Genomic DNA, 22,171 nt, shown 5'->3' with positions numbered 1-22,171 from the left:
AGTTCAGCTTTACTGAACTATCAGCAGAAAGGCATGATCTCAAATCATATTTAGATTTAGATTTAGATTTTATTAACATTTGTAGGCCGCCCTTTTCCCTATGAACTTCTATTTTTAGTTTGCATAAAGCATTTGTAAATACGTATGCACTAATGGAGTAGTAGCTGCAGTTAACTTAGTAGAGAACATTCAGTGCTAAGAGTTAACAAGGCACTGCTTCTCTTTGATTTATAAAATGTTTATTACATTTCATTATAAAATAAAAATACAGAAAAAACAAAAGTTAGAAAAATAAGAGAAAGAAAAAGTGCAGAGAAAGAAAAAAAATGATGACATCCAACTTTTTTTGGTGTAGTAAAGTACAAAACAAAAATACAATCTCAACCTTTTGGTTTACATTTCAAGCCATTTCTATAACAACAAAATCATTCTAATTATAATAACAAAATCATTCTAATTCCAAAGTACAGTTTCTTGTGTGTCTCCTTGTATTGCAGGTTGTTGCAAACATATGTCATATCATATTCTATACTGTAATAAAGTATTATATTTGTTGGGGTTAACATTTTAAAAAAAAATCCAAGGTCAAAAGAAGTTAACACTAACTCAGTTGATACATTCTGATGAAGTATTCCCAGTCATTCATCTAACATTTGAGATTGTATACTTGTAAAATTTTATTTATTTAGGGTTTTAAAATAACTGGGCACCTTCAACCAATAAAACTATATAAAATAGTATAAAACCAACAGCCATAAAACTAAAAAGGGAAAATCTTGACACCACAGCAATGCTTCTTTAATATATTCACATATTCATTCCACTCTGATTTCACCCAATCCCAATGCCTGGGAGAACTTCCAGATTTTAAGCATACTTCCGAAGGTACAGACCTGTTGGATCTCAATAGGGAGGATATACGCTCCAGTGGAAAGGGCATGCTTCTGAAGACCCACAAGATGGCAATATTTAAGGGAAGTGAACTGGAGCCTGCACATTTTATCTGCTCTGTGGGGTAGGCAGATATCCTCAGGAAGAGATGGTCCTCTAGATAACATGGTGCAAGCTATATTGGGCTTTAAAACTAAGTGCAGCTCAAGCAACAGGGAGGTAAGATGGACTAACCTAGGGACATCTAACATGCCAGTACATTCTGGACCAGTTGTAACTTCTGGGTGGTCTTCATGAGCAGCCCCATTTAGACAACATTATAATTACCCAAATAGGAAGCGATCAAGATGTTAATGGGCATCAGTAAGTTCTCCCAGTCCAGAAAAGGGAGCAATTTATGCAAATATCTGTGCCAAAGCCCCTCTAACCATGACTAGTTCCTCCCATCAAGATTTTCACAGCCTCCAGGCACTCAGCACCACCACAATCTTAGCCTCTCCCCCCAGCTCAGTGAATGAGCTGAGCCAGCAGTTTCATGTAGATCAGGAGTGTCAAACTGGCGGCCCACAGGCCAAATGCATCACATGCAGGCCATACCCATCCCAGTTCCGCAAATGGGAAAAACATGAAACGTCACATGTCAGCAACATGACAAGGTGAGTTTGACACTTGTGATATAGATTCAAGAAGAGGAGAGACCCAAACACTGAGGCACCCCATATTGCAAAGCTAGGGTTTAACGTCTCTGTTCCACCAACACTGACTGAAGCCAACCGCAGAGAAAGAAGAATTGCTGCAAACAGTACATCCTGCTCCTAGTCCCAAAAATTGGCTCAGAAACTTTCCAAGGCTAATGTTATTGAAAGTTGCTGAGAGATCCAGGATAGTTGCACCACCCCCCCTAAGCTATCCAAAGGTCATTTTTGAAATAATAAATTGCAATCAGGTTTGTTGATCCAAGGGCAGCCCTATTGTTATGTAGCACTGAAATACATCAATGCCTAAGAGGAAAACTTCACACCAAGTGGACCTTGCTGGCACAAACCAAGTTAATAGCATTTCTGCTCAGCACTACTCCCTGGGCAGGTTCTTCTTCCCTGTCAAATTATACCCAGTCTCTTTCACATCCAACTGTACCCACACTGGTCTCACACGGGTGATGGAGGGAACCTTACACAAGTGAGCTTTGCAGGCAAAGCCCCTTCCTCCATTCTCATCTCTCACATAAGCACTACAGAAAGGCCCAGCCATACTCCGTCTCCTCCTCAACAACCAACCACGGTTTTTGCCAGTCAAGTTCTGTTACCAATTGTATGACAGCAGCTAAGATGTGTACCCAGTCCAGCGATGCTGGAGATTTCACAACCATGCAAGTGCCAGGTATGTTTGCCTTAATGTCATCAGTTTAATATCAATAAAGGAGAATATTTGTAACTCAGGGTTGAAATGAAGAGTCCTTGGGTGTTTTCTTATAGACGTTTCATTAACCAAACTAGGTAACATCATTAGTGCTAGCAACCAAGGTCAGAGAGCATTAAGGACCCCTCTAATCTTAATATTCCAGTGCTTGAACAATCAGCACTTGTTACTGTTAGTTTATGCTCCATGTTGAGATTAAGCATAATCTCAACACTGAATGAGACAATGGAGAAGGTGCTTTAAACTCACAGGAGGCACAGCAGAGATGTTTATTCCATCTTTTTCCTAATTCAGAATCATCTGTGAACCTCTGCCTATATTATGTGGTTTAGAATATCAGTGATCCTTTCCATCAGTTACTATAGTTCAGTTACAACTTTTGAATAAATTGTGAGATGGGCAGTGGAAAAGGGGTACACTATAGTTTCAACCCATTGTTGTCTACGCTCTCATTCTGAGACTTATGTCATACAGTGCTTTTGCAAACAGCTAGCCTACCAAGCCTGTTAAGCATTTATGTATTTTTGTGCTACATAACAATAGGACTGTGCTTTAGATCAACACACTTCATTACAAATTACTATTATTTTTTTAGAAGAGAAATATTCAAACTAAATTGAATAGTTTTGGAAAATAACATGTGATTGCAATAAATGTGTCCCACCCTGATCTGTTTTCTCAAACACATGTTCACTATGTTCCCAAAGCTCTGTTCTGCAAATTTTCTATAGGCCAATAAAACCATGAATCCTCTGTAGTATCTGACATTTATAAGAATATTCTCCATTCCATTAAATTTTATTACATCGCTATAAAATTACATTGTTTGCCTGTTGATGTGGTTGGAAACATGCAGGTTAAAACTTACGGTAGCTTCATGTGTAAATCCAGCTATTCACAACAAAAAGTAAAGCAGATTATGACTCAAACGATGTAAATTCAGCTGGAGTGTCATGTCCATTAAGATTTGTGTATTACAAGAAGGGGAGTTATATAATGGGAATTTATATCTTCCTATGTATTAATAACTTATACATCCTAGCATTGACTATTCAGATTGTAGAGGATTATAAGCAAAAGTATTTCCCATCAGTTGCTTCCTAACTATCTCTAACTAGGGAAAAATAACAGTCATTGTTGCTTTGCAGAAGAACATTTAAATAAGCAATGAGAGTCTATTTGACGTAATAGTTTAAGGCACCAAGTTAGAAACTGGGAGACCACGGGTTCTACTCCTGCCTTCGGCACAAAACCAGTTGAATGACGTAGGGTTAGTTACATCTCTCAGTCCTGGGAAATAGGCAGTGGCAAACCATTTCTGAAAATATCCAAATACACCTTGGCCTTCCCCAGGAGTCAAGAATGACTTAAAGGCACAAAAGCAGAGCGATAAAAACAGTTTCCTATTTGAAGCAACACAAATTCAGGATTGTATCCTTCTTTCTACTTTGATCAGTCTTAAAGAAAAAAAATCATTTTGTTACTGATCTCCAAATTCTCATTATTCTTCTAAAAGATTATTGTATATAATAAGATTTTGTGGAGAAAATAGAATGGATTGGATGGGAAAAGAAGATATTTTGGATTTGAACCCCAAAACATTTCTAGAAAAAGCAGAAGCTCTTCTGCTAAGCTGCCTCCCTCAACAAAACAGAATACAGATTCTCTCCATTCAAATTCACTGCAACAAGGAGTGCAGTGTCCCAGAGTCCTAGGAGGCTTTCGGCATGCAACGACCAAAAGGTTAGCTGTCACTGGCCTAGAAGATCTCCAAGGTCCCTTCCAAATCTTATTGTTTGGTTAAGTGTGTAATATGCCAATCAAATAGATTAGTCCATGTTAGAATTTCCCTAATTTATATAAGAGATAAAGATAAGCAGATTTTCTGTTTCCTAATTTCAGCATGTTGTATCCATAGCAATTTGTGATTTTGTCAAAATAGCAACATGTGCATTGCAACCTCATAATGCAACTTCTACCACCTGAATGCAAGAAAAAGAATAGTTTATATATCATAATGAAAATTTTACCTTTTGCCCCCTCCATGCCATCCATGTTTTTAAATATATTTTTCCCTATTAAATCTAAAATTGCCTCCCTTTCTCTATGAGCTCACATACAACTTTCATCACGTGTTTTGGGCATGGTATAATATGAAAGAAAGAATGGTTTAGGTTTAGGTTTGTGCAGTAAGTAAAAAATAAATTGCATTATAACATCTTTGGGTAAGTACTATACTGAGTGCTGTGTTAAGAATTCCTGTAGAATTTCATTTGCCCACTCCCCATGCAGTTCATTCAATAAATTATCTCTATGCTGGTTTTTGACCAAACTAACCTTTGAATTTCAATTTAATACATGTAACTGCATTTTTGTATTGAAAATGCGGCTGGAAAGATTTCATAGAAAATCCATGAGACCTAGAAAAAACTGAATAAACCAATTATCCTGAGTAGGGCTGTTTTTGTTGCTTGGGATGGAGATGAAGGAATGAATATGTACATGCTTGTATGTTAATGAATGAGGCAGAGAAAAATGTGCACATTGACAGCTTCTGATTCTCAACCTGGCAATTTAGGGGGTCAAAAGATTACTTATCCTAATCTAAAAAAATTGACAGAAGTTAATTATGATGATGTAACTGTTGAGAGGAGCAGAGAATATAAAAGTAATCTGTAATTAAGATGAATCCAAAAATAGAATGAGGTTATTTTTAAAAGATATTGTATAGGTAGGCTTAAGCAGTTGTTTAATAAGTTAAAGACTCTACAAAAAAGATTTCATTAATAAAATAGTTAATGCCTCAATTCAAGTAGAAAGTTATAATATAACTTATATTTATAATAATGACATTATTAATAACTTACATAACTATTATAGTTATTAATAATCCATGCTATAATATACAAATTGATTGTTTATTCTATCTGTAATAGAATGCTAATAGATACAAAGAAAACATTTTTCAAAATTTCCTGAATTCATACTGGTACCCAACTTTTTCACACAAGGAATTGAGAATAACGTTTTTAATCTCCAATAACTATGAAAAAAAAATAACCTACATAGTGATTTGAGGAGTGAAATGGCAAATGTTTATTCTCCAGTAATCATAAATACTTCAAAAAAGCAACATACTACAAAATGTATATTTTATATATACTGTATTTTATATAGAGAAATGGGATACATGAGAATGGGATACATGAGAGGACATCATTGTCTTACTTGTGTAAAAACAATGTCATAAGAAAAAGATTTACATAAAAGAAAAAAGCCAGTCACAATATAGAAACAAATGATAGAAAATGGCACATAGGATTTTTAAAATCATTTTTATTCTATCTCAATCAATCTTTGGCTGTGAAAAATAACACAAAATAAATAATCCTTAATGAATTCATAATAAAACAACAATTCATTTTCTTTACAGAACCTGTGTAAGGCTGTATCTACCAATATAAGGACATTCATTTCTTTCATTTTTTAATTTTCTTTCAGCCATACTTTAGGCATTGCTTAATTAAATATAAGTGCAACTGATCAATATATTAATATTAAAGCTTAAAATAGTTTCTTCTTATCCTGTATTTTAATCTATCTTAATCCTTGTTTCCTTTACTTAACAAAAATGAGATTCCTGTAAAAATAATTTGCAGCTGAGTTAGGTGACTGGCATATCTGCAGCAACTTATTAAAATTATCAGTCTCCCAAGGAAAAAGAATTATTAGCATTGGTCATTTGGTGACTAGGACAAATGCAGTCACATGGCCATTGTTCACCTTGAAGGCATATGTACTGAACAGAGCAGTTATGTAACTGAAAAAAGTGACCTGTGAACAAAAAAGAATACAAACTAAAAAGGCAAGATTTATATAGCTCAGGGAGAAATGAGGAAAAGAACTGATTTAGAATTCCAAACGTTTTTAAAATACAGTTCTCTGTCAGGGGTTATTTTTATCAATGCTTCTTTGACACACACACAAACACACACACACACACACACACACACACACACACACACACACACATATATATTTCTCATATATATATATATATATATATATATATATATATATATATATATATATGAAATATATATATATTTCATATATATATATATATATATATATATATTTCATATATATATATATATATATATTTCATATATATATATATATATATATATATATATATATATATATATATATTTCATATATATATATATATTTCATATATATATATATATATATATTTCATATATATATATGTATAGATATATAGATATAGATATAGATATATATAACATAATATATATATTATATATAAGTTTAAAAGTATAAAACTATACATTCACAATAAATATGTGGGAGTAAGAAAATCTTGAATATGTTATATTCCCATTTGTTTCTAAGCAGTTGCTTTCTTATGGAATCCTTGCTGCTCTCTGAGCTTGGTTGTTTGCTTACAGACATTTTGTTATCTGACTAGATAATATCATCAGTGCTAGTGAGTGTGGAGTTGCTCCCTCTTATACAGTAACTTGCTCTGTCAGTGTTGATGGGAATATGGTTTTCTGCTTGATTGCTTGCCTGGTAATAAATCCCTGCTTATCTGGGTGTAGGCTTCCAAGGAGGATGTGTTCTAGTCTTTTTGTTTCCTTCTCAGGTTGTTTATTGTCTCTTGAATGGTGTATAATTGAGGCTTATCTCTATGTGTCTTTTGATAGCTGAATTGTCTGAGTGCCAAGCATCCAGGAATTCTCTAGGGTTATTCAATTTAGCTTGATCTAGGACTCTCGCAGTTTCCTGTTGAAACTATGGTTGAGTTTGTCCATCATGGTTAGATTAAGGAGTTTTCATCATGTCTTGATTTGATGATATTCATGGATGCACTCTTCTCGACTTCTGCCTGTCTGTTCTACATAATGATTGTTGCAGTGCTTACAATCTATATTACAGATGACTCTTGTTTTCTTTCTTGGATTAATGGGTCTTTAGGATGTTTTGAAAGGCTTTAGTTAGTTTGTGTGCTATAGTGATACCAAGTAGTTGAAATAATCCGTTGATTGTTTCTGACATGTTTCTGATGCATGGAAGTGTTATATTTTTCATAGCTTATGTTGATTGTGCTGTAGCAGGTTGAATGGCCAAGCACTTTTGGATAAAATTGTGTAGGTATCCTTTTTTTTTTTTGGGGGGGGGGGGGAGAAAAAGTTGTATAGGTAGTCTGTTTCCCTTTTCTGATGTTTTGAGTTGCTACAGTGCTTTTATGCTAATCTGAATAATGTTCTTACACAGCTCCTCTTATGGGAGGTTGAGTTGTTACTTTGATAATGGAGAACTTGGTTAACATGGTACTTTTTGGATAAATGTGTGCTTCTAATTTGCCATAATTTCTTCTGCTGATGAGGATAACCAGAAAGGTAATGTGTTGTTTTCTTCTTCCCTTGTGAATTCTATTCCTTTGGAGATGTTGTTGATTGTTTTAAATGTCTTCTCTAGTTGTTCTTTTTTTATTAACAAAGATGTCATACATACTTTTGGTTGTATGCGTGGGAGTGCATACAATTTCTAGACATTATATTACAGTTCCTGTTTTTAATCATGAGAGTGACAATCTCATGGCTGTAAATCTATTTTTTGTATTTGTCCATCAAATTGAAAATAGCTAGCTACGCAGAGATTGATTTGGTTCATTATTCTAGGTATTTCAATCTCTGCTTGTAAATAGAGTATAGCATTTGAACAAAACAAGCATATTGAACAAAATAGTATCTCAAAAGATTGATTCAAGGAGAATTCCGGTCTTACATTTCATATCAGGTCAAAGTGACCTGAAACGTCTGAGCCTGGATGAAATAATGAAACAAAACAGATCCACACTGAAATACATTATTTTCATATCCAGTCAACTCTATTTTAAAGTATTTTTGGAAACTTGGAGCAGACTCTTGAATTATATGTATCCTTGAGCTGTTTATCTTGTATAACAACTATGCACTCACATAGAATGTTATATAAATTCCATCTCTTTGTTTAGAAAGCTAGGTCTGGTTAATTCTTTTGTATGTATCCCTATTATAAAAATAATATTGAAAAATTCTGGTTAATACTTTTTTCTCCTATCTTTTTCAATTTTCAGTCAATAAATAGAAGCATAGTGGATGAATCTAGTGTTAGCAAATAACTTTTGCCAAGTGCTTCAAAATATGTTAATCCCCAATCCGTATAATACTGTAATCCAATTGTAAAGACCATTTTAAAAATTTTACTTATTATTTTGAAAGTGTTTTCTGAAATTGCATTGATCAAAAACCTAAAGGAATAGGATGAGAGATCTAAAAAAAAAAATGATGTTCAAAGGGTTGATAAACTTTTTTCCAGAATAAACACTCTTCATCCATAAGAGCTTTATAAGGAAAGTTACATGTCATGAAAACATAATGATTTAACTATTAAGCAAGTAAAATCCTTTCTCAGATCCAGGATAACCACTGGCTTTCAGATAGACAATCTCAACCTTCATGACCCAGTGGCCTTATTGTCCTATAAGGCAAGTTCTTATATTTCTAATCTTGGTTTTTTTTTTCACAAAATGTCATTTTATCCCTAATTAAACATTTAAATAAAATGAATTTAAATTATAATTCCCAATATCTTTGTTTTCAACATTTTCCTGAATCTTAGATATTTGGTGGCTAGACAGAAATAGGCAATTGTATATTCTCTTGCCCTTATTATTGGTTGTCCTGGCTAGGGTTGGTTGAAGATGAAATCTTAAATATTTGGCAGAAATCAAGATGTCTATTCTTGGTCTGCTATAATTGATATCACCAGACCTGAAGTAAATTGTAGTATAGCAACACAATACAATTGATGTTAACTTCATTGCTGTGTTGGTGATATGATGTTGTAGTCCCACCATCCTTGGGGTTGAGTGTCAGGAGGTATTGCTTTTACTGTAGTGATAGAGATTTCTTTGCAAGAGTTCTGCTCTATATCTTATGGGATCCCCCCAAAACAGTTATGACCAGGTTCTAAAGTTCTGACAGCCAGCTGCCTCCCGTTTCATGGTGATGGGATCACATTTTAGGCACTCACAACTGACCTACAGCATCCCATGACTGATTTATGATCTTTTTGCTGAAAAATAGTCTGGTTTTCTGCAAAAGCATCCCATAGGACTTAGTTTACTTAATGACCATGGTGTTTGCTTAACAACTCCACAAAAAAGTTCTAAAATGTGGTCAGTCACTTTATGAGCATCACAACCTACAAGTGTAATGGGAAGGCTCCATTACAGTTGTAAGCCAAGTACTTCCTGTAATGTCCCATAATCTTTAGATCTACTGCATATATTTGAATGATGTATAATAACTACTAAATTGCTTTAGCCTCATTAACCAGGGAAAAAATAATGGCAGTAGTTTTTCTCACTGTACTTACCAACTAATACATATTTTCCATGTTCATAGAGGAAGTGTTGAGGGGGGGATAAAACCTTTCTTGTTAAATCGGTTTTTTTGCTGCTGATGATGATGATAGCAAGACATCATTAAGAATAGCAGTTAACCAAAGCATATGCCATTTTTAAAAAGATTAATTATTAGAATGATGAAGTACGACTGAAGAAAAAATACAATAGATACAATAGATAGTATAAGTTAAAAAAACTTAGTAAAAATATATTAGGGCAAAACTTTGTAGTAACACATACTATTTCTTTTCTATTTTATGCCGTACTGCTAACCAAAACCTAGGTATTTAAACTTTACATTAAAAATTAAAGTTTATTGCTAGAATCTTTTAAATCCTTTCATTTATTATTTTATTGATATTATAACTTTTTTCCTATCAGCTATATTCAAAATGTCTAAATATGTGTGTACAGTGTACGGAGCTTAAATATACTGCACACCACATATTACACTACATATATGGAGCTATTCCTGTTTTAATGTGGTTAGAGTATTAGGAATATACAGTATACTGTCAATTTTGCCATTTTCTCCAGTTTTGCTCTCACAATCTGAAATAATTGACAAAGTTCCTCTTTTCCAGTGTTGTACTAAATTTGTTTTCTCAGTTGTCAGTGTATAGATTGTGATATTTCTTGTGAGATTACTTTTTATATTTCCAGATATTTTATATTTAACCTGTTTCTTGAGTCTGGAACTACCATATTGTCATATGATGAAATCTTTCTTAAGATTGTTCCTGAAATAAAATGCATTTGATGTTGAAGCTTATGGTGAACTCACCTGATTTCTTCTTTTAAAAAAAAAAGATTTCATTTTTTAATCAAAATTTGTATAATATGTCCATTCAAATTCTTTCCTTCATTTCCTTATATCACAGTTAACCTGTGAAGTCCATTAGCTATACCAGCTCCTTCTACAATTAATGCCCTACTCTTTAGGGATTTTATACATTCTGTTGAAAGACAACCAGCGTAATAATATCATTTAAGATTAAGAAATGCAAGACCATCTTTTTATTCTAAATCTGACAAAATTGTAAATCTTATTCTTAGTTTTTTCTACTCTGCTTAGTACAGATGCTTTTGAAAAATACTGTACTTTATATATTCGCCATTGAGTTTTAGTGATGGGGGGAGGAAATAGTACAGTGCTTCTTTTAGATAAAAGAAATTTAGGTCAGCCTTTGATGGGTAATTTGATGGAATGGTTGCCTTTTTATATAGTTGTTTTGACCTAGGCTTCCTGAGAAAGGATAAATCACAATCTTAGTCCCAAAAACCCTCTTTTATTTATACAGCTGTAAATTATGGTCATAAACAGTCCGCAAGGCTTCACAAACAACATATGTCTGCTCTTGTTGCCACAGTCTTTCAGGGCATTATGGAGCTAGGGGGGATTTTTCGGAGGATTGAAAGCAGTCAACTAACGCACAGCAATCTACTTATCTCCTTCGTCACAAAAACGGGAAGACACTTCCCCCGAGGTAATGACATCACTTTGGTAGACTCAGTTCTATTGGTTACTGACTGAGTTAACCCATGCATGACCGCTGTCTCCACCTGCCTAGAGAAGGGGCGTATCAGGTAAGAAGCAACGCCCCAATCAGTTAAGTTCTTTTGCTTGGAAAAAAGTGCATACATCTTGGATACACTGAAATGGTAGAGATTTATGAATGTTGATCAATAATGTTCGTGATATTTTCTCTTATTTCATTGTGTGGGTAAAAAATAATAGTCATTAAGCACATTTGCTTTCCCTGGGTATTTATGTCTCATTCAAATGTGTTTACAGTTGTAATCTAAAGAATTATTATATAAAAATATAAAATCCTTATAATAAGAACACCTTACAGTGGAAATCTGTTAGCCTAGACTTAAAAAGAACAGATGTCTAAAGAAAAAGACAAGAAGATATGTTTACTTTATATTATAAAAATAGCTAGAGTACATAAAACCAGAGCAAGTTAAGTTCATTTTGTTCTGATTCATCATCCATTAGTCCCAGAAAAAAAAGATTTTGTTTTTTTCATAATTTTTATCTTAATGTAAATTTAATACCAGTGACCCACATTCTCTCCCATGTGCCCATCTATATATTATGTCCAAAATTAATAGCCGATTTTGGCATTGTAGTGTTTAATATGTTGTTCTTCTGTTTTAAGTCCTAACAAAGGTTTATACTTTTTTACTATTACTTGTTCTTTTTTTTGTATAATTCAATTTCAAATTCTAGTTTGTGTTTTTCAGTTGCAATTATCTTTTTATCCATATTAAACCTTTCTTTTGAGCATTGAAAACTATATCCTGGCATGTTAGCCATTTTTTCCTATCAGCTGTTTCTCTCCTATAAAATGCTGAGAAGTGTCTTGTCAATCTTTTAATGTAACTAAAAGGACATTTTCTTATTATATAATACATTTTGTAACTGTAATACAGGTGAAACTTGAAAAATTAGAATATCATGCAAAAGTTCATTTATTTCAGTAATGCAACTTACTGAACCTAATATATGAGATAGACTCATTACATGCAAAGCAAGATAGTTCAAGCTGTGATTTGTCATAATTGTGATGATTATGGCTTACAGCTCATGAAAACCCCAAATCCACAGTCTCAGAAACTTAGAATATTGTGAAAAGGTGCAATATTCTAGGCTCAAAGTGTCCCACTCTAATCAGCTAATTAAGCCATAACACCTGCAAAGGGTTCCTGAGCCTCTCAGTCTGGTTCAGTAGGAATCACAATCATGAGAAAAACTGCTGACCTGACAGTTGTGCAGAAAACCATCATTGACACCCTCCATAAGGAGGGAAAGCCTCAAATGGTAATTGCAAAAGAAGTTGGATGTTCCCAAAGTGCTGTATCAAAGCACATTAATAGAAAGTTATGTGGAAGGGAAAAGTGAGGAAGAAAAAGTTGCACAAGCAGCAGGGATGTCCGCAGCCTGGAGAGGATTGTCAGGAAAAGGCCATTCAAAAGTGTTGGGGACTTTCACAAGGAGTGGACTAAGGCTGGAGTCAGTGCATCAAGAGCCACCACACACAGACGGATCCTGGACATGGGCTTCAAATGTTGTGTTCCTCTTATCAAGCCGCTCCTGAACAACGTGGCTTAGGCTTCACTGTGGGGGGGAGCGGGCTCGTTCAGCGGCTGCTGTCAAGCCTGGGGCCAGGTAGGTAGTTAGGAGGACCCCACCTAATTGTCAGAGGACTTATTAAGAGCTCCAGACGCTGTTAAAAGCCTTGCAGACCTCCAGACAGCCCCCAGTGCCGTTCCAAGTCACGCAGCAGCCATTTTGGATGGTTTAAAGTGGCACAAAAAAATTTCTCAGCCGTTTCATTGCTGCTGCCTGTCTCCATCAGCAGATGACCACTGGGAGGGATTGCCTATGCAAGGACCTTGCTCTGGAGTGCCAGGCAGGTCCCCCCCTCCCCATCAAGGACAGTATTAGAGCAGCTGCAAGGTGTTTGGCTTCCCAGCTGGCCATACCTTGCTTAAAATTGGCACGGATCTGCGGGTGTTTTGGAATTGTTCAATGGACGCCATTTTGACCTGCTGCAGCTCATTTCAGCACTCCCGGATAGAGACTGGCAGATTGGATTCAGCTCAATTGCTCTTCCAGTGACAACTGTCCTGCAGTGTTGGCCTGACTGTTCCACCTTCGGCATGGATTCCACCAGCACAGCAGAAGACATAGCTTCAGCAGGTCCTTCCTCCCCTAAATGTAGCAGGCCAGGGCCTGCAAGCAAGGGGGTGACTAAGGGGTGCCCACCTAAAGGCAAGCAGCCCATAGCTAAGGGGATGTCTAAGGCTTCTCAAAGACTGGCAGAGAGGAGCCAGAAAGCCATAGAAAAATCGTTTCAAAAGGCTCAGAGGCTTGCAAGGCCTTTCTCTCCTCCTGCAGAGGCCATATCTGGGCCCCCATTGCCTTCTCCCCTTAGGGACATTTCTCCATCCCTAGCAGAGGAAGGGGATTACGATTTGTCCTCAGACCCAGACCCATCCAGGGTGGCCCCGGAGTCACCTTGCCCTTCCCTGGGGGGAAGAGTCAGTACAAGGGGACTGTTCCGTCATGGAGGAGGACAATCCACCTCTGATATCGCCTGGGCCCGGGACCAATCACCCAGCAGAGGACCAGGGACGTAATACGTCCACTGAGATGAAGGAGACCATCGCTAATGCGATATCTCAGGGCATAGCTGAGGGTATGAGACAGCTAGGCCAGGGCCTCCCACGCCGGACAAGACCCAAAGGGGACGCAGGCTTCAGGCTCGAAGGACTGGCCTGGGAGATCATCCTCTCCGGCTTCTTCAGCTTTCAGCGAGGAGTCCGATGTGGAGGAGGGAGGTCAGGAGGCTCCAGATTTGTCTGAGGATGAAAATCCTGCTCCTGATCTACCCGCCTTCTCTGGATTGTTCAAGCCCTCGATGTTCAAGGCCATCCTCATCAAAGCAGGGCCTCTTCCATTCAGATGGGTCTCCCAGGGCAGAGCAATAAGGACTCCACAGAGCAGGGGAATTAGGAGCCTACTGGTCCCCAGGACCCTGGGGCTGGGCTTTTCAAAGAAAATGCTTCACCCCAGGAGGTAGTACCAGCCCCTCAGTTGTTCTTGGATGTGATCCAGCATCAGTAGGCGCAGCCAGGATCAATAGCCAATCTGAGCGGGACGGACAAGAAGCTCTACTCCATGGAGAGCAGTATGGAGGAGCTTTTAAAGCTTCCTTTGGTGGATGACCCCATTGTTGCCTTGACTTCCAACTCTGCCTTCTAGCAGATTTGCTGGAACGCCTTAAGGCAGAGGATAAGAGGGATGAGAAGGCCTGTCATAAGACCCACCTCACATCCGCGTGGGCCATGAGGGCCTCTTCCTCTTATTTTGGCAGGGCAGCCCTTTTCTGGCTCCGTAAGCTGCAATCTAAATTTTCCAGCGAGCGATACTAGACTGCAATAGACTGTCAATAATATTAGGGCTGCAATCGAGTACTCTGCTGATGCTTCACTCAACGCCACAAAATTTTCCTCCAAAGCCTTAGCCTCCAATGTAACATCACGCTGCCTGCTGTGACTTAGACACTGGCAAGCGAACATGAAGGCAAAGTGGAAACTCGCTTCCGCTCCCTTCAAAGTGGGAAAGCTCTTCGTGGAGGCCTTGGATTCAGTCTTAATTGAATCTAAGTTCAAAGGCAAGGTACTCCCAGCTGTCACCAAGAAGCCTGACCGCAAGGGCCAATCCTTCTTCCGCAGAGGCAATCCTTTCAGAACGCAGATCCTTCAGCCACCTCTGGAGGATTTAACCGTTCCTATTCCCAGAAGCAGGACCATACCCAGGATACTGTTGCAGCTAATCTTGTTACCAATTCAGGACACAAGACCACAAAGGTTTGGAGAACTCAGGTTTATTTGCACAATGGTTCAGAGCATTAACATGACAAATTCTGAACCCCGGGTTACACCCAGGGTGTTACTTTTATATATTTTGCAAACCCGGCTCTGCCCAGGTGTTAGGCTATGCCACCTTCTTTATCAGCACAAAACACAAGAAAGGAGAAGCGTAACCAAAAAGAGGAAGTCCAATAAATGATGAATTTGCTATATTTCTATTGTGGGTGGGTTACATGGGTAAGTCTTATCTTACACCATCTGTTACTTTTGGTCCACATCCCTTTGCACAAGTGTTATGGTCAGTTACTGGATTTTTTCTTTCTGTAAGCAGAATTTAAGCAAAGTCTCCTTTTATGAATAAGAAGTGAATTTCCACTAGCTCAGCCACTTGACCTCTGTTTTATATGATTCTTAAAATATTGTAAACCTTGCTTTTATACTATCTTTCCCTCCTGCCTTTTCTGGCTCCATAAGCTGCAATCTAAATTGCCAGCGAGCGATACTAGACTGCAACAGGATGTCAATAATATTATGGCTGCAATCGAGTGCTCTGCTGATGCTTCACTCAACGCCACAAAATTTTCCTCTGGAGCCTTAGCCTCCAATGTAACATCGCGCCGCCTGCTGGGACTTAGACACTGGCAGGCGGACATGAAGGCGAAGTGGAAACTCGCTTCCGCTCCCTTCGAAGGGGGAAAGCTCTTCAGGAAGGCTTGGATTCGGTCTTAATTGAATCTAAGGACAAACGCAAGGTATTCCCAGCTGTCACCAAGAAGCCTGACTGCAAGGGCCAATCCTTCTTCCACAGGCAGTCCTTTCGGAACACAGATCCTTCAGCCACCTCTGGAGGATTTAACCATTCCTACTCCCAGACATAGGACCATACCCAGGATAGGGCAGCATTCAGGAACAAAAATAGACAGCAGGGTAGTCGTAAGTCCTTCCAGGGCGGGTATTCCAATTGTTCCTTTCGTAGGAATAAGTGACTGTCACCGGTCCCCTCCCATAGGCTTCAACTCTATGCCAATCAGTGGGAGGAGACACCAATGGACACTTGGGTCTTGAACACAATCCGCCACAGACTCACCTTAGACTTCCTCTCAATACCTCAATAACACCAGCTGATGCAGGCAGAGATCAGCCATTTGCTTGAGATAGCAGCCATAGAGCAAGTTCCCACAAGCCAGGAACAGAGGGGTTCTACTCCATCTTCTTCCTGGTTCCCAAGTCTTTGGGAGGGGTGAGAGCCATACTGGACCTCAAGAAACTCAACATCTATTTGGTGTACAAGTGCTTCAAGATGCAATCACTCCAGACCATCTTGGGTTGCATCAGGCAGGGTGACTTCCTGATATCAATCGACCTGAAGGAGGTGTACTTGCATGTTCCCATTCATCCAGCGCATCGCAAGTTTCTGAGGTTCCAATTTGCAGACCAGCACTCCAGTACAAGGCTCTTCCATTTGGCCTTTCATCGGCCCCCAGGACATTTACCAACTTCTGGCCGCTGTCGCTGCACGTCTTCGATCTTGTCCAGTGAGACTCGTTTGTTATCTGGATGACATCCTACTGATGTCATCATCCAGGGAGCAGGTGTGTCGGGATCTCAGTGTCACCATACGCACACTCAAACAACACAGCTTTTCTGTAAATCTAGAGAAAAGCTACCTGTCGCCAACCACCAGAATCCAGCATCTGGGCACAGTGATCGACTCCAGACTCTGCAAGGTGTTCCTCACACAAGAGAGAATAGACAGCATCATATCCCTCATGCATCAGGTCCGGAGGTCCAGGTCGACGCCTGTTGTCACACTAGCCCAGCTGCTGGGGAAGTTGATCTCGTGCATCCCAGTGGTCCCCTGGGCATGGCTGCATGCACGGGAGCTTCAATGGTTCCTGCTTCCAATTCAATGGTGCAAGGCCAGCAACTCCAAGAGGGTGGTGAGTGTTCCTCCACGAGTGCTCTGGTCACTCAGATAGTGGCACAGAACAGTGCTGAAGAAGGGATCCCTCTTCAAGGAACCAGAATGTCTGGTCATAACAACAGACGCCAGCTTGTATGGCTGGGGCGCCCGCCTACAGACACACGTGACACAGGGCAGATAGTCTCCGACGGAGCTCGCCCACAACATAAATTGGCTGGAGCTCAGGGCCGCCAGATTAGTCCTGCGCCACTTCCGGCAGCTCATCAAGGGGTCTCACGTCCTCATATTGATGGACAATATTGCCACCAAGGCCTACGTCAATCACCAGGGCGGAACTCGATCGAAAGCCCTGATGTCGGAGGCAGAAGCCCTGGCGTGGTGGGCAGAACACCATCTCCGTTCCATAAGGGTGGACCACATTTCAGGGGAGGAGAACATGACAGTGGACTGGCTCAGCAGAATGACCATCAACAATTTGGAATGGCAGCTTCATCTGTCGTTGTTTCACCAACTGACCCAGAAGTTTGGCCTTCCGGCAATAGATCTGTTCACCAATCCAGAGAACACACACCTCCCCCGGTTCTTTTCAAGGTTCCAATGCTCTGGCATGGAAGGGACAGACGCTCTTCGATGCCGCTGACCTCCCAGCCTGTTGTACACCTTTCTGCCTCTCCCACTGATCCCTCAGGTGATCAGGGAGATCTTGCTGAAGGGACCCAAAGTACTGCTAGTTGCCCCGCACTGGCCAAGGAGGTCCTGGTCTGCTGACCTTGTCAGCCTGTCAGTGACCAAGCACTGGTGCTTACCTCAGGAGCAGATCTCCCTCAGCCAAGGGGCCATCCCACACCTGGACCCTCAATGGCTCCAATTAGCCATGTGACACTTGAGGAGGACCTCCTGAGGCAGGATAGCTTCTCTGACAAGGTCATCCGCACCATCCAGGCATCCACGAGACCTTCTACTGTGCAGATCTATGACACAACATGGACTATCTTCTCTTGGTGTCACTCCCATCACATCAGTGCCACAGCAGTGACAATTCTGCAAATCCTGGACTTCCTCCAGGAGCCGTTGGACAAGGGCCTCGCCCCCAACACACTTCGGAGGCAGACGGCAGCCCTAGCTACCTTCTTGTCTAGAGATGATTCTCAACTGCTCAGCAGACACCCAAGGGTTCACAGTTTCCTAAAGGGGGCTACCAACCTAAGCCCTCCGATGGTACACTGTTACCCAACTTGGGACTTCTCTATTGTTTTGCAGACCCTAACGCCGGCAGCATTCAAACCAATTCACTTGGTAGTCTACAGCACTTGACATTCAAAACTGCCTTTCTCTTAGCCATCACTTCAGCGCGCACAATTTCGAAGCTAGACACGCTCTCCGTTGGAGAGGACCTTTGTGTTATACATTCGGACAGAGTCATTCTGCTATTGGATCCAGCATTTCTACCAAAAATTAACAGCTTATTCCACAGAACGCAGGAGACCATCCTCCCCGACTTTTGCCTGCACGGCAGTCATGCCAAGGATTGTGTCTGGCACAAATTGGATGTGCGCCATTCTGTGCAGGTATACAAAAAGAGGACAGGTTCTTTTCGCAAGTCAGAATCGTTCTTCATATCACTCCAGCCTACCTCAATGGGCATCTTCCACCATAGGTCGTTGGCTGCATGCGTGCATTAAGCTGGCTTATGAGCAACAATCCAGGCCTGTTTCTCCTCGTATAACAGCACACTCCATGAGGAGTGCCACGACTATGGCCGCTTGGGCCACTCAAACGCTTATTGAAGAGATTTGTAGGGCGGCTACTGGTCCTCGCCATCACCGTTCATTCGGAATTACAGACTGGACTCCTTTGCATCTGCAGAGGCTTCATTTGGAAGGAGAGTTTTACAGCATGTCCTCACGGCTCCTACTAACTAGAACTTTCCTTCTTCCCACCTTGGGACTACATAGCTTGGATATGTCCCATGCTTGGACACTCCAAGCAGCGCCTAGGAGAATGACTATTGGCTTACCTGAATGGTCGTTCTCTAGGCACTGTGGGAGTGTCCAACCCCGCCCTGGGGTCACCTGCAGGTGCGTGAATCATCACCTCCATGGCATAGACCTTACTCCTTACAGCATCCTTCTAGGTCTCATACCTTCGTTTTTTAAACTGAGCGTCTAAAGGGAGCAGGAGGCATGGCTACACGAACTTTGAACTCAGTCCTTGGGCATCAAGCTGAACACTCCCGCAACACCTAGAGAACAACCATTCAGGTAAGCCAAAGGTCATTCTGATGAGAGCAACTTTTGTATCTCATTTGGAAACCAAGGACCCAGATTATGGAGGAAGAATGGAGAGGTATACACTGCAAGATGCTTGAAGTCCACTGTGAAGTTTCCACAGTCTGTGTTGATTTGGGAAGCCATGTCATCTGCTGGTGTTGGTCCACTGTGCTTCATTAAGTCCAGGGTTAACACAGCCGTCTACCAGGAGATTTTGGAGCACTTCATGCTTCCTTCCGCAGACGAGCTTTATGGGGATGCTGACTTCATTTTCCAGCAGGACTTGGCACCTGCCCACACTGCCAAAAGCACCAAAACATGGTTCAATGAAAGTGGGATTACTGTGCTTGATTGGCCACTAAACGCACCTGACCTAAACCCCATAGAGAATCTATGGAGCATTGCCAAGAGAAAGATGAGAGACATGAGACCGAAGAATGCAGAAGAGCTGAAAACCGCTATTGAAGCATCCTGGTCTTCCATAATACCTCAGCAGTGCCACAGACTGATAGCTTCCATACCACACTGCATTGAGGCAGTAATTGCTGCAAAAGGGGCCCAAACCAAGTACTGAGCACATATACATGTTTATACTTTTCAGAGGTTCAATATTGTTCTATGTACAATCCTTGTTTTATTGATTGCATGTAATAGTCTAATTTTCTGAGACTGTGGATTTGGGGTTTTAATGAGCTGTAAGCCATAATCATCACAATTATGACAAATCACAGCTTGAACTATCTTGCTTTGCATGTAATGAGTCTATCTCATATATTAGTTTCACCTTTTAAGTTGCATTACTGAAATAAATGAACTTTTGCACGATATTCTAATTTTTTGAGTTTCACCTGTAGTTTATAACAGATTTTTGTCAACAAGTTATTTTCACTGGTAACAGAGGATTAGCACAACATTCATACTGACCTACTTTTTACTATATATGTATGCAACTAGTGGCTAAATATTTCGTAGTTTTTAAATAAACAGAAATTATTTTTGAATTTTTCAGCCAAATTGGCTCTCTTTCTATTAGGAGAAGATAATTCCATGAAAGTGGAGTTTATTGGTTTTCTCTTGAAATTTAATCCTATTTTCTTCTGGCAACATTTCAGTGAATATACCTCATGCAGCTTCAATATCTCAGCAAACTCCCCCCCCCCCCCCCCCCCAAGGATAGGGAAAATAACTGGAGTGCTGTTGCTTGTCTGTTTTTGCATTTTCTATTTGGTGACACTGAGGTTTTGAATTGGATGTAATTGCTGAATCATTGATTTGCCAGCTTGCTTAGGTAAGCTGTCTCTATACTCTCAATGAGAAGAATGCATGGATGTTTTTCAATATATAAAACTATAAATATATTACTAATCATTAATCCTTCCTGTACCAATTTTTTGCCTATTAGTCATTTCATTAAACTGCAGCCGAAGAAGAAATCAAACCACTCTGACTGCTCTGCTGTCAGATTAATTCTATTTACAGTTGTTCTACCTCTCCCTTTGCCTACGTTTCCTTGCACGAGGACCCCATAGGTGGCCATAAACTTTCCCTTGGACCTCCTAGTTACATAATTATCATTTTGTTGTACAAGTTTTAAAAATATTAAAAATATAAAGTTGGAATGTCAGCAATATTTTCACACCCAAGAATACTTCTTGGTTCCAAAATGGTTCAGTAGCCTTAAAAAAATAGTTAATAGTTAATGTTTACAGACCATCTTGAAAGAATTCTAATCCAGGCAGAAACAAAGACAAAGATTAATAGAGTGGATAGAAAACATCCATTCAGAAGGTTGAACATTGGCAGGAAACATTCTGCCAGTATAATTGCTTAAGGTTACCTCTTCCACTGCAATCATTAACATAAACACACCGTTCTCTCAGGGATAAATATTTTTGAGAAAATCCATGAGTACTGTGTGTTATCAGCACCCACCCACCCACCTCCAAAAAAATATTGCGAACCACTAGACTATTTCCATTCCAGCTGATTGGAATATAGGTCATAGTTACTTACATTTAGAGACAGATTCAAGTATACTTCTCGTCCAGTTTCCTTCATATTATATATTTTATATAATAAACTAGCAGATAAGTTTTATTTTTGCTTATGTCCATCAACTCATCTGAAGAATGGAATGGAACGGATTGGAATGGAATGGAACAGAATGGAATAGAATAAACCTTTGTTTAGCAACTGCCTCATTTAGTGACCATATGCAGTTATGAGAAAGTAACTTTGCTACCAGTCCTTGTATTTACAACATTCACAGGTCTGTAAAGCAAAGGAAATCTGAAATAGATCATAATATTTCCCATAGCTACACTGCTTAATGATTAGCTTGCTGATCCCAATTATGGTCATCAAACAAGGACTAGCTCTAGTACTAAATGCCAAATATCTGTGATATTTAACCTGTGATTATGTCTTCCCGACTGAATTGGTGTTAGTATTTTTTTCCCCTTTGGATTCATTGTTGAGTCACTGATACTGGATTAGTGCCCATAATGTGGCTAAATATTTCCTTAGTCTACTCCATGCTTCATTCATTTTTATTATTCTACAGATGCATATCAGTTATAATGTGACTTCTCCAAATTAATGACTTTTTTTTCATTATTCTTTGTGCTAATTATAGTTAGTCTGGATTTTATCAGACTGATTTTATCTGTTCTGTATTAATATGAGTATTGGGTAGAGAATTTGTAACAACATCCATTAGACATCAGTCAGCAACAGAGGTGGCTTCCTACCAGTTCGCACTTATTCGGTAGAACCAATTCGTCAAATCTACCGAACCGGTTA

At 39.3% G+C, this 22,171-nt stretch overlaps 1 protein-coding gene across 2 annotated transcripts in view; it reads left to right on the top strand.

Annotated features, from left to right (window-relative positions):
• COMMD1 (copper metabolism domain containing 1) overlaps nt 1-22,171 on the top strand; it is a 99,899-nt gene that overhangs the window by 39,679 nt on the left and 38,049 nt on the right. The gene's annotated exons all lie outside the window — the stretch shown is intronic.

This window comes from Thamnophis elegans, chromosome 3 (genome assembly GCF_009769535.1).
Source record: "Thamnophis elegans isolate rThaEle1 chromosome 3, rThaEle1.pri, whole genome shotgun sequence".
Taxonomy (NCBI): Eukaryota; Metazoa; Chordata; class Lepidosauria; order Squamata; family Colubridae; genus Thamnophis; species Thamnophis elegans.
This window is presented reverse-complemented; position numbering and strand designations above follow the sequence as displayed.